Below are 19503 nucleotides of genomic sequence, written 5' to 3'. Positions count from 1 at the left end.
CGCCGGGCGGGGAGAGGGAAGGGGGGCGGGGGGCGACACCGCCCCGCGCCCTCGCAGCCGGCTCTAACGGTCCTGCCCCGGGACGCTGCCCCGCCGTGCGGCTCGGCCCCGGCGCCTGACCGGAGAGGTAACGTTTTACCCCGTGGAGCAGGCGAGCGTCCTGAGCGCCTTCGCGGCCACTAGCAGGGCTGCCGTGAGGCCGGGGGTTCATGGTTATGCCCCGGGGAAAGAAGGCATGAACGGGGCTGGAGGGGCGGGGGAAGGAGCAGGAGAAGGAGGAGAGGGCTGTTTGCCCACCACGCACCCAGCTTGCGGAAACGCCGGGTTGGCCGCGCAGCCGGCACCGCGCTGCCGCACCGCGGGGCGCCTGTGCCCGGGGAGCGCGGGCTGCCGCCCGCTCTTCGCGCTGGCCGGGGCGGCCGCTCCCGGCTCGGGCGGCCGCCGGCGGCGCCGCGCACTGTTCAAGCCGGCGGTAAAAGCGGCCGTGCGCAAACACCCACCCGGCAGCGCTTGGCCTGCTCGGAGACGGCGACTGAGAGGTTAGACTCAAGGATACCGAATGGCTGGGGGTAAATGTGTTTTGCTGTGTCCTTGAACACGTTGAAGAAATCCTCACATAGACAAAATTTCAATTATGGAGAAAGATTTTTGTAAAATAGAAGCAACACTCATGGTTTTAATTTTAGCTGAGTTACAGATGATTTTGCAGGACATTTACTTTCAATGGAAAATAAGGATTCCTCATCCTCTACACAGTTCATTCTCTGTTTTACTAACAGCTGACGAGCACGAGTAGATTAAGAATTCTTGCAAAGACTGGCAAACATATCAGGAATATTATAGCGTCTGCTGATTGATTAGATTTATTCATTGCTTGCTAACGGCTATCTTTTTACACATTTGCACAGGCCAGACCACTGATTTTTGTCTAATTGATTCACTGGTGTAAATCTATCCTGTTAAACTTTCTTCAAAAGAACAGAAGGAAAGGAAAATGGTGCAGGAGTTSCAGGTAGAACGAGAAGTGGCGATTGTATGCTGATATGAATCAGCATTAAAAAGTTCAGCCRTGAAAAGAAAATATATTTTGACTTTTCACCCAGTCTGTGCAAGTTGTTACATAGTTGTAACCTGACATAGGTGGTACGTTTTTGTGTCTTTTGCTTAGTCATGTAATTGTATTAAAATAGCAAGCAAGTAATAACCACATTTAGTAGGAATAATTAGCAAATACATTAAGTATTTGTATGTTTCARCATAACTGCTAGGATTTTACTGAATCATGACAGCAAAAAGAGTCCCTTGTAGGAAAGAGCAACAAAAAAAATTATGCCATTATAATTTCACTGAATGTAATAATTAACAATTTTAAGAAAATAATTGAATGAAATTTTTTTATGAATYATGACTTCCCATAGCCTGTCCTGATGCTTATGCATACAGTGTCTTGTATGGAGGAGCACTGTATCAGAAAATACCTTAGAAAACTGAAGCACAGAAAGACCTGAGTGATTTTTCCAGTGCAGCATAGGAAGCACTGCATATTTGAGAACRTGAAACTACCTGACTACCATCTCTCTCTTTTCAAACAACTGAAAGGATAAGAAAGATTGACTGAGCTTGACTAAAGATACCTGAGAGCATTTGATTTAGACTCCATTCAAGAGTAACCTTTTTTAATTCTTTCTTTGAACCAGTACAAACTCTTAGTATTCTCTGAACACTTAAAGATGCTAGGATTAGAAGGGCAGATTTTTGGTTAAGTCCTGAAATCAAAATATTTGTTGAACTGTTGCTTGGCTTCATTTTTATTATGAATACACTTAAGCTGCCTAGACTGTTTTTTGATACTTGCTATGCTGCTCCAGCACAACAGTCTTCAATCTAATACTTAATTTCTCTAAAATTAAATTTCTGAGCATTCTTCAATCCCAACTCAATAAACTTGTTTTTTCTTTTAATTTGAAATCTTCATTGACCCTAGTCAGGTCCGGATGTTTATCAAGTAGAATTAAAAATATGCATTGAAAAAAAAAATCAACATATTCGAGCTATTCAGTATGCACTGCACTTTCAGCAAAAAATAAGCTTTCTAGTTCTCAAAAGCTTGTGCATTATTTAGAACCACAGAACTTGATCAATGTGACAAAATGCTGCCTTTAATTAGAATAAACTGTCATAGTTATTACTGACAGAATGAAGGTTTAAAAAATACAAACTGTCTATGATTATTTCTGAAAACTATGGTGGACGGGGTTGTTTGGTGTTTTATTTCACACTTCCACACATCCCCTCCATATTTTAATCAAGATATTTTTGAAGAGGGTTTTCTACATATAATGGTTTGACCATGAAAAGTTTAATTATCATTTTTAAAGATAGTTACACTAATAGAAATAATAACCTATCTTTACACCATTTTATGTCATGGTCACAGTAACAAGAAAATAATTACCACCACTGAAGTACTAGGTAGAGCAAGACACAGAAATAGTCACTGTCTCCATTACAAGGCTATGAACAAGCCAAATCTTTTCTCTCCCAATTCAATATTTTCTCTAACAAGCACCCTGAAGTAAATTACATCAAATGTAATCAGAGGATCATCTTTAAAAAATAAATTTGTGGTTTGCTCCTCCTTGGGCATATTCAAAAGCCAATTTTTAACTTTAAAAACTGACCCAGCTGTTTGGTAGTGCTTCAAGAGAGACAGATTTATCATAAGAACATTAGTAGAGAGATCACTAATCTTTTGGCAGTAGTGGATAACTCCTTGAAAATTATTTGTGGTTGTTTTTTTTTGTGAGGAGTTTTGTGTATTTACATAGTTCACATTGAACATAAGTTTGGAATTACAGTTAAAACGTGTCTTTTATTGGAGATAGGGAAAAAATTCTGAAATGAGTACAGCCACTTCCAGTAGTTTCAAGAAGCTGCTATTAATCTGTAATCTGTAGGCCCAGGCTCTGCRTGGACCTACGTCAACCACAGCACGGGCTCACTGTGGTGCTTCCTGTGACGTCRTTTTCCTCTTTTTCACTTGCTGTTAAGAAGGAAACTGCACTAGTGTTTTCTGTTGTTGTTTGGGTGGGTTTGGGATTTTTTTYCCCCTCAGAAAGCATGCATACTTTAGTGTACTTTCATAAGAAATGCGCATACAGGAAGGGATGTTATAACCAGCCTTGATAACAGTGATTGCTATTCCCATAGCAAGTTTTGTGATTCTCTGTGAAAACTTTGCCCTCAGACTGAAACGTCCCCCTGCTGGAATTTTCCCTTGGACTTTAATACAAAAACAGAATTAAATTCTGTGCAGGGTTTTGAGAATAAGAACGATACTCTTTGAGCCAATCAAGTCAAAAGAAGAGCTTACGATTTCTGAAAAAAGTCTTTGTAGCTAAAAAACAAATAATTAGGTTCAGTGTAGGGTTGACTGGGCGGCATGAAAGGTCTGAGAGAGGCAGGTCAGGCAACATGAGTTACTGGCTTCTGCTGCCTCGCTCTAAGGCAGTATGAGCTCGATCATTCGACAGTGACTATAATGAGCTGTATATTGGGTGACGTGATCTACACTGACCAGCCTTGAACTTCTTCAGGCAAGAAATTCTTTCCTAGTGATAGAGAACTACTGTAGTCCAGGATGAGTATTTATAAATGGATTATGGACATACATATGGATTAATCAGTGCCTAGGTCTTCATCTAATGGGTCTAAATCTACTAGACTAGAACCAGTCTTCTAATGGATGAAGTGCATGTTGCTGTGGTTATTTGTGGAAGTACATTGCCAGGTCTTAGGGAATTTGAACTGGCTTAGCAGTGTCAAATATTTGTAATGATAGTATTGTAATGGAGGGAAATTAATGCATTTCCCTGCTCTTATTAMACTGTCTGCACTCACCTGAAGTCACTTACACTCAGTCCCAATAAAGCTATCATAAAATCATAAAGAAATGTTGAAGGTAAATCCTAAGTGTGCAAGTCTCTAGAGTACTTGCACTTGTACAYAAGCATCATTAGATCCAACAATGTGTCATTCTTATCTAGTCTCAGCTTTTTTAGGTAGTTCAAATGCAACAAGTTTCCAGTAATCCAACTTAGTCCCTTGTAAGTATTTGTGATAATTAATGCTTTATCAAGTACTCTGAAATAACTAATATGAAGAATAGATAACTTGAAACATTGCATAGCTGATAAAATACCTTGTTAAATTAAAATGTGGTGTTTCACAACAGCAGAGAGCTACGGATACCTTTTGCCATCATTTTTTCTGGAACACCGCCAAAGAACATCATTCAGAATATTGCACGCAAACATATCCTTGCCACCGAGGGGAGCGTGTGTGTGACTCTGCTATCCAGTGCTGCATGTGTTCATCAGAACACAGCAGTTCAATTTCCGTAGCTATTGGAAAGACAGATTCATGATCCTTTAACATCAGTCATTGTGTGCAGGGAAGAGCAAAATACGAACATTAAGAAAACAAGGAATGTAGARTGAAAATGTGACTTCACAAACACAGCCTTGCCACTCTTAAGTCTCAGTCGTGTCTGGGCTGCCAGCAAGGATGCCGAAGCAGTAGTCTCATAACAGAGCACGGTAAGAGTCTCCTCATATGAGCAAAGAGGAAAGCAGATGTGAAGTTATTTTGGGAAAAAGTAAATAACATATCTGGTCAGTCCCAAGTAAGATAGGATTCCACTTTTTTGACCAACAGCTATCTGCTTGAGACAGTGTGAAGCTGACAAATGAAATTTAAAGACAAAATGAATTCTGTATTTTGAAAAATTGATAGAGAGCAATCCAGTTGCCTAAACATAGGCATCTAGTACCAGTTTAGACACCCTAAAGAAGGGCATAAGTTTCCTGTTGGTCCAGCAGCTTATCTARCATCCCAGAGTAGAAGTTTCAGCTATGCCTGGACATTAAAAATGGCACTGTACTGAGGTGCCAGAATTCCATTCATGCTATTTCTTCYTGTTTCTGTAACATGCAGCTCACAACAGACTTTCCATGACTTCACAAAATAAAATTGAAGTCTAATAACTTCAGACACATTGCATGGCAAAATTGAGGATTGTAGCTTTCATTATTTCAGATCTAAGAAGAYCGGAAGTAATCCCTCCATATATTTTTTCTCTAATTTTGGAAAAAATTATAATAAAATCTGATTATATACATGCCTGTGTACACATGACAGGAAGATTATTTTTTCTCTTCTGAAATCACTAGAATAGGAGCCCATATTTTCATCCCTAAATTTGGACTGGCCCAGATGCAACAAAGCAATTTCCAAATCAGTCTACCTGYGCATATGCAATGTAGAATGCCTTGAAAAATGGGCTCTGAAATGCAAAGCGCCAGTGAACCTTAATGAGTCATTACGTTCCTCCCAAATGATGGAAAGTAAAACAAACAAATGCTTATCTGGCCAGGTGGAATTCCTAAGGTGTTGCCACTGTGAGATAACATATCTAACACCATTTTAATGTATCACCTTTTAGGACATTTAGTACTCTCTGGAATGAATTGATCCTGCAGAGTTTGCACAGAGAAAAGGCATTTACTCTTTCTCAAGAGTTTTTCCAAGAACTCTATATCCAGGTAATGCAGTATGCAATAAACCTTTGAAAAAGCAACCTATTGTTCGTATTTTAAAAGCATAGTGCTGACTACTTGGAAGTTATTATATTAAAAGGTTATTAATGCAAATATCTGTAATTCAGGAACCCTTTCTAACAGTGACAATCTCAGCACTTATTATGAATTTAATTACCACAACATCAGCGCACCTAACGTTTTAATGTATTTATTCCCTTCATACGGATGAGTAGATGTTTGCATCTTTATGTGCCTGAATGTCTTTAAAAATTAACCCTACATGGATATTCAAAATACTTGGCTGTAGATATTAGAACAAGCTGGATTAGTGATTTAACATAAAGGCCCCACATTTCTGTGGAGCGAGATGGAAGACTGCAGAGGTCAGCTAAGAACACCTTAGGCTTTTAGTGCTGAGAACTGTCTCAGAAGAATTCGTCTTTRTTTCCTCTGACTACCCTGAAAACCTAGGGAGAACTGCCTTCTGACTTAACTAGCTCAGTTAGGTGTCAAAAATTAGACAATGTAATTAATTTGCTAAGTGATTTTCTCAAGATCCAATGGAATTTGTGGCTGAGMAAGGAATGTAAACCCTGAGTCCAAAATTAGTACTCTAACAATCAGGCCATGCTCTTTGCAACTATAATGAAGGTTCCTTGCTTCTAAAAATAAAACAGATAAGAGGTATTAATACTGAAGTACTCCTGACAAGGAGTTAACTTTAAGTCTGGCCCAAAATGCGATTTATTCTCCTATGACCTGGACAARAAATACACCTTTTCTTTTGATTTCATGTTTATTAAAGCTGTGCTGTGGAGTTGTTTAGTAGCCACTCCATTTTAAAAGTCTTTTTTTTTTTCTTTCTAATACTCTTGATTTTACTGTGAGAAATAGAACCGTTTCATAAGACTGGACATTTGAATCTAACACTGAACCTTTCTAGTCCACCTTATATATTTGTGAATCAGACATTAAACAGGACATGAATAATAACATACAACATAAAGTTCCAGACAATTGTCTTGCTCACAGTGGCACTCTAAACTTCACTAGTCTCACAAAAATTTTGCCTTGGGATGAAAAATTGAGAAAAATGCTGGCTACTGAGTAAGTTCATAAATAATTTGCACCTGACTTCAAAGAAATTTAATATCCAATATATCTGARAAGCATATGGGAAGCAAGAGTACAAAGATCACCTCTAAAATTAGAGAGATTATTACAGTCACTCAACCCTTTTAAATTCAACCTTCAATGTCCTCCTTCAATATTGTGAATTTAGCTCAATCCATTGTGCTCGTTTGAGAATTCAGAGATGAGAAATCGACTCATGCAGGTTTTTTTACATTCTTTGACCTTACTTTTTAAAACAATAGCAATGTATTTTTCAGATTTCTAACCTACTTGAACTTTCATTCTATTATCCAAGAAAAACCATGGAACTGATATATTCTTTCTTCACAAAGAAAATCTAGGTATTTATAAAGCCATGTTAGACTCAAAAGTTGGCATTCTTTCTCATCACTAGACTTCTGTACTACTAGATCACGCAGGATTACGTACCCGCTGGACGTAGAGAAGAGGCGCACAGTCACTTCTGTCAAATTAGCCACAGAACATGAAAAAGACACGTGGGAGGACAGACGATCTGATCTGGCAAAACATCTGCTGGTAAAAATTCAGCCCATCAACAAAAAAATMTCTTTAACAAGTTTGAACCAACAAAGTAAGCTTCAGAGTTCGGCATCCTGTGGCTGTGGCAGCTCTCRTTAAGTCCCCGAACCGACCTGAGCATGTTGTAGAGCCGAGGCCTTAGAGCCAATACCAAGCTGCTGAGAAAGAAAGAAATCTGACTAAAACCAGGTCATTAAAGGTGATAAATGAAACTTCCTAACTGATAAAATATCTATACTTTTTGTAAGCATCAGATCGTGCCTTAATTAAATTCCAATTTACATTCTGCCAACCTGTGTGATCTTAGTTGGAGAAGTTACTTTGTACTGTAGCTGGAAGTAGCCATTRCTTGCTGCATTCAGTCCAAACGTAATTCCAGTTCAGCAGTAGGTGAAGCGAGTTGAATTTTTGCATGGACTAGGTTTTGTTTCATTACAACTTAAATTTAGGGAAAAATGGATGTTGCTTTCCACAATGTCATGAGTTTCTGTATGGAATAAGAGGCCCCCATCTAAATACAAAGCACTCAAACAGTCAACTTTCAAAATGGCTTTAAAAGAAAAGTTTATTCCAATCTCTTACTAGCTCAGTCTCTTCAGAACATTTTTCCTTTTTATTTGAAGCATTAAGCATTTAAAGCACTTAGCATTAAGTGATTTGTTGAGACTTTAAAAGCCCATTCGATTTTCTATAAGATAGCTGGGCTGGCTCTTAAGCAAGAACATAGGCTTCTACTATAACATATTGGGAGCTTTTATAACCAAAGCAATTCATGATAAATTTATTCAAATTGACACAATTTCTGGTTACAATGTCTTCATTATTTCTTCAGAGTTAAGAAACATGAATTATATGACTATAACCACAACGCCAGTCAAAGAAATCTAATTTATGGTGAAGTCTATTTTTACAGTTATCATGTAGCTCAAAGCATACATTCAATTGTTTTCTTGTACTATTTCTTATATTAGTGTTATTCYAAAGACCACACTGGTGTTATAACCATTACATCTCATTAAAAAATAATTATTACATGACAGGCTTAAACATATATATATATAGCTACACAACTAATTAGAAATAATTACACCACTAAAATGTGTTAAGCATATATGGAAGTGCATTTCGGATTTTTTTTATATATATATATATATAAAATCACTCAAACATGTTCTGTTTTGGTAGTGTGTGCATGTTTTCATCATAGCCAGCAAGTTAGCCAATATCTAACTCAATTCAAATTAAGGCTGAATTAAATTAACACAGCATTAAATTCCTGAATCAGGAGAATAGAATCATTAAAATGATCAACATAAGCCAAGAAAAGGACTTTTTAAAACAAAATTAAATTGTTCTCTGTCAGTATCTTTTCCATCTTCTACTTCACTTATATTCTTCCAATAAGAATGAAGTGAATCATAATAAAAAAAAAAAAAAAGAAAGAAAAAGAAAAGAAAGAAAAAAAAGAACCTGATAGCCTCTTTTGCAGCTTCTTAGGATGGAAAGATTTTTTTTTCCTCTCTCACTTTGCTGTCAGCAATGAAAGCCTGAGCTGCAATTGTTAAAGGTCTGAATTTGCATTTTTCAGCAATCCAGAGAAATGAGAGCTGCTACTGTTATGATCGTCATCATTAGAAGGTTCTTTGTCTACAGATGTAGCAAAGTTGTTGGTCAGCTGCTTATTAGATGCCTTTAAAGTTATCAGATAATCTTACAGTAGATCAAAAAAAGCAGCTAATTAGTATTTTAATTTTGTATACACAAATAGGATAAATATTTCCTCTGTAAAATTAACTGGATGCAGTGCCTGGTTCATTCTTTATGAATAGCTAGTGCAGAAAATTTGCAGAAGCTAAAAATAAAGCAACAAGCTTTATTTGCAACAAGCAAGATCTCTTCTGGGGTAATAGGAGAGGGTATCTTCTCTGCCAAAAATCAGTCCAGTTCAGATAGTTGTTCTGAGCTGATTGAATAAAATAGGCAACTCTGGCCTTTTTCTATGAATGAGTCCTTACAGAAAGACACCTTGGAACATCTCCAAAGCCAGTTCAAGCATAGACCCACTGAACCGATAGGTCAGGAGCTTATCTGCTGGAAGTACTTGACAAGAAATGTGAAAGCCAAACAGACGTGCTATTGCTAGGGGGATTTCAATTATTTTGTTTCCAGTTTTCCTATACAAAGTGGATTTACTTGTATTATTTTTATTGTGATCAGGTACCTGCGTATCCCCAGTGGCGACGTAGAGCCAATCTGGAAAGCTGCAGTGTCACCTAGCTTCCTTTGGTAAGTCTGTGCCCTGTTTCAGTCCAAATTCTGTTGCTGCAGCAATTACTATGGAAAACTTCAGTGAAGGGCTTCAGCTAGAGATACTTTTGCCACTGTTAGCCTTTCACAGAGCCTTCATCTGGGGGCATAGGYATCCAACTGCCCCTTTTCAGCATATTACAAGATAGATGGGGAGAGATGAAGAGAGATAGCGGATCCTCAGGCTTTCGTAGTGCTTTGAAAACAAGGCAAGCTGGATGATCACCCCAAGGGGATAAGTGTTGGCTTCCTTGTTCTATATGGGATATCAGATAAAAGCTCTGACAGGTATTGGGAGAACAGTTTGAAGGCTGAATGAAAAGACAGYATCTGCATTCGGGGTATATTCCCACCCCAGCCTTTCAGCTGCTGCTGTCAGACTGGCAGCATGTGGCACAGTCACACTTTTAGAGCTCTTGGTCCACTTTGCTGTGCTATTCATGTGCTGTAGGTGAGTCACAAATGGGCTAAAACAGCCTCCCAAATATACAAGAGGTGGTGTGGCACGGTGGCGAGGCGGAGACCTCTTCTGAGCCTGCTCTGTGCGTATGGGTAAGGTGGTGTGGCCCGAGGTGCTCTCAGTGGAAGATTGCTTGGCGGCAGTCACACAGAGCAGCTGAGGTATTGCCACTGTTTCCAGAGTTCAGGGAATTAATGCTTTTCCAATGTTTGCCTGCTGCATAACTAAGGGAACAGAAATAATTTAACAGGTACTGTAATTTGTTGTCATACTAGGATTCCATTATTCAGGGAGTAATAGTGAAAATATATCAAATTGTTGACCCTTTGCAAACAGGCTTCAACATAAATTAATTGTTGTGTAAAAAAATGAATTTGATGTTTACAGTGCAATTTGTCACAGAAATGGAGGCTCAATTAGAGTCTCAATGATTTACTAAAGACATTTTAAACATAATGTCCAAACAATGCTACATAAATTAAACATGATGTAATTGAGTGTAACACTAAGTGGCTCATCATTGTTGATTCATGTGGAAATCACAGAAATTTTACTCATCATTATGCATTCATTCACTATTAATGTAGATACCATATGTGCTTCCATAGGGATTCTACTCTTACTCAGCRTTCATTAAGTTTTAATGTACCATTAAAAAGGCATCAAAAGATCCATCTAAAAATACCACTACAAAGGTAGTTCATTTAAAGAGAGTTAAACATGTTTCACTTTAACATTGAAATACAAAGTAAGTTAATAATCAGCATAAATAATTCAGGAGAAAACACTGTTTAATTGCAAGTCAGACTACAAAGAATATTTGAACGAAAGGCAAAGGATTGTGCCTGTTCTAGATTTCTGGATAGTGGTATTCATAGGTAAAAGTGTTCGTCATGCAAATATATAGTTTTAATTTAACTGATGCTTTACAGTAATCTTCAGTATAGTGATTCAATGCAGTGAAAATATTACAGTCAGGTTGTCTAACGCACAGTTCATTGAAGGGCGATGAGAGAACCAGAACAGTATTAATAACTTGCCACAGCTCCCTATGTTTCACATTTTGCTCTCTGTTAGACTCCCTGTGCAATGGCTAGCAACGAGTTGTCCAGCAGTCAGCTCTGGCTTGTGTTTCTCAATAATCTAATCACGCTGCTCTGGCTTCATCTTCTATTTGCAGGCGTGCTTTCCATCAGAGCCGGGTGTCCGGGCCCTGAGCGCTTCCCCTCTCCTCTGTGGGTCTGGCTGCCTGCACTTGGGGCCAGGCTGTTGTGGGTGCTGGCCTTGGGACARGCACTTCCAGAGAGCTCTGCGGGGATGCCGCAGCCCAGGCTTAGCCCTTGCTTCCCGGGCAGCTGCACTTAAGCTGAGGCTCCAGTGCTTGGCCCGCGCCTGAGGTACAGCTCACACTGAGTCACACCAAACCTGTGCCTCACCACAAGGCCCCACTGGTCCAGACCCAGAGCTGCAGACGGACTTCCCWGCTTAGCCTTGGACCTGCCTTGTCCCTCTGGGGATGCAGATTCCTGGCTGAATGTAGCTGCTGTCTCCAGGCCTGCCCTGCTCCTCTCGCTCCAGTACTGGGGACAGGCCTGCCCTGCTGGCCGCAGCACCAGGCTGGGTCCTGGTTCACCATCCCCTAGGCAGCAGCCGGCCCGTGCTGCTCAGGTGGGAGGCAGCATGAATGTTTGCTTGGCACGCTCTTTTTCTTATTATTATTATTGTTAAGCTGTTTCATTTCTCATCTCTCACTGCTAGAAAACATATATTTATGCTTTCATGATTTCCGGGGAAAATTGCTAATGGATGAATTAGATTAGATGAGCTATTCTAATCAAACATAGTATGTTGGTAGTGGATTTCAAAAAGTAATTGCTGTCACTGAATGAAATAAGGTCAATAGAAATTTCCATCAGAAAAATGGATTGAAATTTCACATGCAAAGCGTTGCATTTTAGCTGCCAAAGTAATCTTATTATTATAAATTGAAACTAATGAATGACTATCACAGTAAAYTGAGCAGCCTTTGTATCCCATTCTCAAGTTTTTAAACTCTTTGTTCACTGGTCAGTTCAAAAGATCAGCTGCAAATCAGATGTGATCATCTGATGAATAAATCATCACATGATCATCTGTAAATAAACATAACTTAGCAAGGTTCTACTTAGCTGGATATATGGCACACAAACCATGACACACAAACTCCTCTTATAATTTGTTGATCTTGTACAGAAGGTGGGTGTATCCTGCATGTGACTCACCATGACAAAAAGCCTTCTTTCATCATTTGCCCTGGAAAATCGGTTATCAGCCCTCATCAAACAAAGAAGGCTCTGCTGCATGGTCTGACACCCATGCCAAAGTAGAAAACTTACAKAACATGCCAAAAGGAAAAAACAACCTGGAGAGAAATAAATCCAGCTAAGAGAATATACCCTCTTCCCAAGATGTTTAGAGAAACAAAGCATGGGACATGCTCAGACCTACAACTTTATATCGATGAACTGTGACGACATCTAACAGATATGATGGCAAAAACATACACATCTTAAATGCCAATGGTTCAGCCACACCCTTTACATAAAGGCATGAGTGACACAAAGCGCACAAATGGGGATTGGTAAATTAACGTCTTTTTCAGGAAAACAATTGGAGAGGATAAAACTAAGCTAGCAAGTGGAAGCTGACAACAAACAGAAAAGAGGCAGTTCTTCACACTGTGTGTCATTAAGCCAAGAAACTCCTTGCCATGCAGTACCATCACTGCTTAAAGTTTACAAGAGTCGAAAGAATCAGTAGACAAGCGCTTGAAAGATAGAACCGTTTAGGAGTATTAAATACATAGATATCATCTTCGCTCAGAAATTTTCTGAGGCAAAATTTTTTGAAGATTGATCATGCTTGTATTTCTCCAGTCATCAACTTCTGATTACTGTCAGAAGTCAGGTAATAAGCTAAATGGACCTTCAGTTTGACCCAGTACAGCCATTATTCCATTAGGTTCTAAAGCTAGAGCATACAGACTATTGCCTCAAGATAAAACAATTATTTTTGCCCAGTGATGATCAGGCAACTTATATGTCACATCATTATCACTTTTTTTTTTTTGATGAATGTAGTAGTTACACAAGAAAAGCCTCACCTATTTCCTTTCCTGGAGGAGATGGTCTAGCAGACCCTTAATTCTATTCACCTTTTTTGAAATTTTCATTTTTCAAAGAAATGAGTAGCAAATTTTAAAGTCAAAAATATATATATATTAAAACCACTATTCTCAGGCATAGTCTGCAGCCAACTTTCCCCAAACCTCCTTTTCTCAGGGTCTCTCACAGGTTCCAGCAGGACAGCGCCATGTGAAATCTGTGCATGCAGCTTGTGCTTATGTCTCATGCTAGTTTCAGGTGGAGCTCTCTTACATAGCCTGGATTAGTTATACAGTTACGAGTTACAGAAACTATAACGCTCTCCTCTTCCCACCCGCTCGCTAGTCTTGGTAGAGAGAGTCTCTGAGAAACACTTTCTCTCTCAGAGCTTTCTGCCCTCAGCACCCCAGAGATGGTTGAAATGTGCCAACTGCAAGAGCTGGGGCCACTAGAAGCTTGACGGACCTTTGGCTTTCTCCTCCAGAACATCTGACTATGCAAGTTACCATTATACTGCAGTTTTTAATGAGGATTAACAGTACGTTAGTTCTTGGAAGTAAGGTACCTAATTATGCAGCTGCCTGTAGTATGTGTTTCTCCTAAATTTTCCCAATTTAAAAAAGAAATCCTGTGCGATCCACTTTTTTAGTCTTTACCTCACCTCTTCGTGTTACTGGGGTGCCCCAGGTCAGAACTGCAGCAGTTTCGCACACCACAGGGCTTTGCTTGTTACATGCACTTCGCAACTGCAGGTGTCCACTGATGTGATGTGCACTTGTRTGTCCGAATAACACTTCATCGTGCAGTACACAAGCGTTCAATTGATGTTTTGCATTTGAGGAAATGCAACAGGTTCTGTTGATGGCATCCATCATGCTCTTTAATCAAGGTGACTGACTGCAACTCTCTCTGTTCCTATCCTCATTTCCCTATTAGCTTGAGTATTTCATTTAGAAAAGTGCAATCAGCTCAGTTGTTTTAAGAAAGATCATTCATTGTGTTTATGTTAAAACAGAAATATTTTAATGCTTATGCAACTGTGAAGTAAATTTGTTTGTGCTCGTCTCGTCCTTGCTTTACCGGTTCAAATAAATGTGACTACAACCAACCATCACATCCTAGTTCTCACACAGGATCGCAGAAAAAAAAATGAGAGTGAACAAACACACATATAGCTGGGGGGATTATGAAATTCTAAGTCCTACAGTAGTTTATTTACTATAATTGAGTTTGCAAATAGGAATATATAATTTAGGGGTTAGGTTTAGCTCAGTTGGTTAGAGCTAACAGTTGGTTAGAGCGTGGTGCTAATAATGCCAAGATCGCAAGTTCAATCCCTGTACGGGCCACTCATTTGAGGGTTGGACTAGATGATCTCCAGAGGTCCCTTCCAACCTTACCAATTCTATGATTAACCACTAGTAAATACACCAGTGGTTAATGTACACTAGTACTAATACACTAAGTATGGTAGTACTTGCAGATAGCCACTGGTGGGCCAGCTTTATTCTTCAACAGCTGCTGCATCTGCAGGTTCTGTTGTGCTGTGGACTTAGTCCTCTCCCTTTCTGCRTTGATTGTATTCATTTTGGCACATTTTTATGCCTAGGGATGTTCCCTATCAAGATTCCCATTTTGTAACTATTTTGTCAGTTGTGAATACTATTTACTTGTATCTACCATACTTTATTGTACTTGCTGTTTACTTTTATCCCATTTCCAGTAGTTTATATAAACACTTAAAGACAGTGGCATCAAAAGCCACATACTGAAAAACTGGAGATATATGCACTTGCAGAGCTGTGCACAGAATCGCTCCCTGAGCATTTTTAAAAGAAGGACTACTAAAATGGCCTAGAAATAGTATACAATTCTGAAAGGATTCATCAGTGTGAGATCATTAAAGATGCTTTGATTATAAATACAAAATAAAAGGAGGCTATTGCCTGACTAAAAATGGACTTATTTTCAAACGTATCTACAAATAGCAACATTAGGAACACTGAAAGAACCTATACAATAAGAAAAAGGTACTTATCCATACTATGTCCATCTTTCTTTGTATATATAAATTATATAAAACATTATAAATATATTTTATATATATATATATATATAACATATATAAAATATATATATATTATATAAAAACTTATAAATTTATATATACATAAACTTATAAATTTCTTTTTCTCTTCTTTAATACTATCCATTTACTAGAATGCCTCAGTATCATTGCTTTGGCTATTTGCTTCTCTGTTTACTTTGGCTTAAAACTTGGGTTTGTTTTCTGTGTTTATGATAGGCTGTCTACTTTCTGTATTACTGATATGTACCACTCACCTATGGCACATACCTCAAGTACTTTACTGAGTGACCTAGGACAATAAACACAGATGCTGAGATATCAAAAATGTTTATGAAATTCTCACTCTTGACAATAGCTTTAAGTCTGTTATGCGATCGATTGCATTTGTTGAGTTCCCTCTAGCTATAGTTGTTCTGGCTGTGATCGTATCAAATTTAATAGGCTAAACAAGGCCAGTCCTGCCTAGTACTCCAAGGGAAGACTCAAAACTAAACAAGTATAACCACTGCCTTCCTGGTGGTACAGGAGAGGGTGCTGGGTTATTTGTAGCTGGCGTTTTGCTTTCTGACTTACTGTATTACAGACTGGTAACAGTACTAGATAATCCAGCTGCATTTAAGGCTGACATCCCCCCAGCCCCAGACAAAAAAGGACTAAGAGCTCTGTTCAGTCACTAGACAGGACAAATTATTTCTCTAGAGGAGAAAGTTAACAGCTCTCCAGCCATACTGTATTCTAAGTGATTATATTCTCCATTCCCAAGTTTTCTTTGACATTTGCAAAAAACTACAACACTTTTATGCATCTGAGTGAAATGTGCAAAACAATTATCCATAAACACAGTCAAGTTTCAGTATGTCAAATGATTTGAGCTCCTATTTGAACAAAAAGTTCTGTCAGCCAGTAGACTTTTCTAAGTACTCACATAACTTGATGTTTCAACTTTTAAGTTCACTATTTATAATATATCACTAAGTTCTGTGTTCCCCCCCCTCCCCTTCCCCTGCCACCGCTTCAGTATCAGAATTAACAAGTTTTCTGATACAGGCAGTACACAATTTTTTTCTGTTTTCTTGTAAAAATTCAGGTAGCAGATACCCACATGAAAATAAAATAACATTGTGACCATCCTATACTATGCAATGGTAATAATATAAACTCATACATCAGCTCTGTGTTAAGCCTGTAATTTGCGATCAAGTTAAATCTCATTTCACATTCAGAATTTAAATAAAGACTAATGCTGTGTCTTTATGGGGAGTTGCTTCAGTGGTTAAATTATCCTGTTTTTTATTAGTAATRTTGACTTCGCATGCAAGTTAGAGTACCACTGACTCCCATTAGTGTCCACAACACACGGTGTTCTCATTCATAAATCAAAGCAGGCTTAATTTTACATCTTAGAAATGACCAGAGTAGTTGTGAAGGAGCCATGACACTACCGAAACAGAAGCAGCTTAATATTTCCGAATCACTGACATATTAGACATCCTCAGGTGCCATTCTAGTTCATTTGGCAAGTGAATGTGTCTAATCAAAGCCACTGTACATCTTAAGTGACAGTATTTCATTAATGAAAAGTGATTAGGTCCATCTAATTACGTGCATTAAACATTTGGTGATCTTTCACATTTAAAGATGTTGAAACACCTTAACAATTACATTTGTTCAACATTTAAGTTCAATACGAAATTCAGATGTGAAAAAAATCCAGAYAGAGATTTAAATTATAAAAAGGGGCAGTGTCCCATTACTTTGACATTCTCTGATCATGGCAAAAATAGTAGCAGAATCCTACACTTGACAACTGCTTTCTATTTTTTAAGTTTAATTCAAAACTTTCTTTTTTTGAAGACTGAGGGAATATTTAAGGAGCATTTCTAGGATGCTACAGATTTCCCCAGTAAAGTGATATTTAGGAGACTTACAGACTTAACAGTTTGTATAACCTGGTAAAACTAGTTACCATAGCTGCATAAAAATGCAGAAAAAAAATACATAAATCAGTGAGCGTTTGATACCTATGTAAATATTCCACAGGGTGACTATCTCAATCTTTTGTCACCGAATAACTAAGGGAGTATGATCTTTAATTCTTATGTAGCACCTTGTTAGGTATAATATGAAGAATCCTGCCATTCCAGTCGATCAAAATAAAGATTAAGGCTCTCAATTTCGGACATTTAAGATTAYTCTGTCAAAGGGAAGGAGCAAGGGAATGGTCCATCAGCAAGCTGTTGTTCTTCCCGGAGGAGTCCGACTCTAYTGATCTTAAAAACTTCCCCCCCTTTCGCCCCCCAACCTCCCACTCTTGATACACATCTACCTGTTACTGAGAAAGTCAGTTGGGTCACTGTTAATACAACCCCTTCTTACATTTTGTAAGACTACACTATATTCTTCAGAAACACTTCTCATGCAGGAGGCAATAGCAACAAAAGGGCTCCTAAAAATACATTCATTAAACAGTCACCACTGGTGTTACATGTATGATCACATGGCTGTTGTTGGCAGAATCTGGGAAGCTYACAAAGGAATTAGCAACTTGCATCCAAATCCAACTTTGATACAAGAAAGGGTGATTCCTTTGTCATTGGAGTTGTATCTATTTGTTAGAGATGACACAGTCCTTGTGGTTTCTTGGCCCCAAGTTACACATACACAGTCACTCTGAAATAACAATTACCAAACAGATGCAGTTAAAATTTCCTAGGAGTTTCAGTGTGCCTTTTTTTTTTCTTTTTTCCCCAGGTACATTTTCTTCACCCTTTCCCAAAAGATTCTCTTTCATTGCTCTACTRTTAGTAACACAGAAAAATGCCTGTCCTGCACACGACTGTTTTCATCATTGCACTGTTAACATGACTGAGGATTGCAAGACACCAGGCTTTCAGAGTTAGGCTGTTAGCTTCTGGCTTGTACCCGCATGYGCACAAACAATACAGCATTTGTAGCACTCTGGAGTCAAAACAGCGTGAAACACAAAAGGGGRAAGGAGGGGGAAGCAGCACTGCCTGTCATAAGAAACTGATAAAGAATGCCAAACTCATTACGAATCTTCCACGGGGAGGGAAATATTCCTTGACTCAGGCTTTTACTGTAGAAGATTCTTCCTTAATGCACTAAAATGAGGAGGAGGAAGAGAACTATCCCTGCTTACCTCCACAGAAGCTGTGATTCCCCAGAAGATCAAGACGACTGACTTCCTCTTTTTTCCTCTACCTCATCCTTCACCCATCTCACTCCTTAATTTCATTCTCTTAAGTAGCTTGAATAACTTCTGAATAACTCCATTAACAGTTCTAATATYCTCTCCTGGGTGGTGGGAAGGAAGCATTCATCTGCTCCAGTTGCGCTTGAACACTCTCTTGGCTCAACTCTACGTCAATTAGTTCAGCCTCGATCTCAATCTATTCCCAGTTCAGTGCAGTATCAGAGTTCTGAGTGTGGAACACTGAATTTAATCTCACATATCGAAAATTAGAGATTAAAATTGGACAACTGATCAACAGATCAAAGCCTGATTATTTTCATTAACTTTGTATGAGGTATTATAGAGGTCCAAAACCTGTTTTTAAATTCCAAATTTAGATATTATGTGATAGTATTACTAGAAGTTTGAGTGACATTTCTTAAAGTGCATAAAAAAAAAAATAGGGAAATCTACCTTAGCTGTTAAAACTGGAAGGACCACTGTTGAGATGTCCTGACAAAAAGAAAAATCTCAGGGATTAGAACAAATTAGAACACAACTGAAAAACAGATCAGAACTAAGTAGTAAGGATGTTCAGCCTTGAGAAAGTAAGAACATGGTGATAATAAAAACAGACAGAAAGAAGATACTTCTAAGAAGACTGGATATAAAATGCAAGGGAGTAAAATAAAGTAAGTTTATGTACAACACATTGTGTAGATTTGTGATGCACAGCTCATGCATTACATATCAGGACACAGCTCCTGCAGGGCAGACGGAACTAAAAGTAGCATTAAAAAAAAAAAAAAAGTGTAGCATCTCTCATTACTTACAGGTTTCATGTCATTTAACAGGGATACCTTCCCTCTCACAAAAATACCTCATCACAAAATTTTTGAAGAAAAAACAACCTGCCATTTGCAATCAGATATAATCTACATAAAATGCATTATTTTCTATTAAATGCTCAGAAATTTCCAACTGTTACTGTAACAGCTTTGTCATCAAAATAATTTCACAACAGAGATTCTATCTGT

At 38.4% G+C, this 19503-nt stretch overlaps 1 long non-coding RNA gene across 1 annotated transcript in view; it reads left to right on the top strand.

Annotated features, from left to right (window-relative positions):
* Window positions 1-14: 14 nt before the first annotated feature.
* The window catches only part of LOC146600263 (uncharacterized), a 63739-nt gene continuing 44250 nt past the window's right edge, over window positions 15-19503 (top strand). Inside the window, exons 1-2 of the long non-coding RNA XR_014898323.1 lie at window positions 15-127; window positions 9492-9560. This is a non-coding gene — a long non-coding RNA (uncharacterized LOC146600263). The remainder of the gene's footprint in view (window positions 128-9491; window positions 9561-19503) is intronic.

This window comes from Rhea americana, unplaced genomic scaffold (genome assembly GCF_003343005.1).
Source record: "Rhea americana isolate MKP2758 unplaced genomic scaffold, rheAme1 scaffold_124, whole genome shotgun sequence".
Lineage (NCBI taxonomy): Eukaryota > Metazoa > Chordata > Aves > Rheiformes > Rheidae > Rhea > Rhea americana.
Note: the sequence above shows the minus strand (reverse complement) of the source record. Positions and strands in the feature narration are given on the sequence as shown.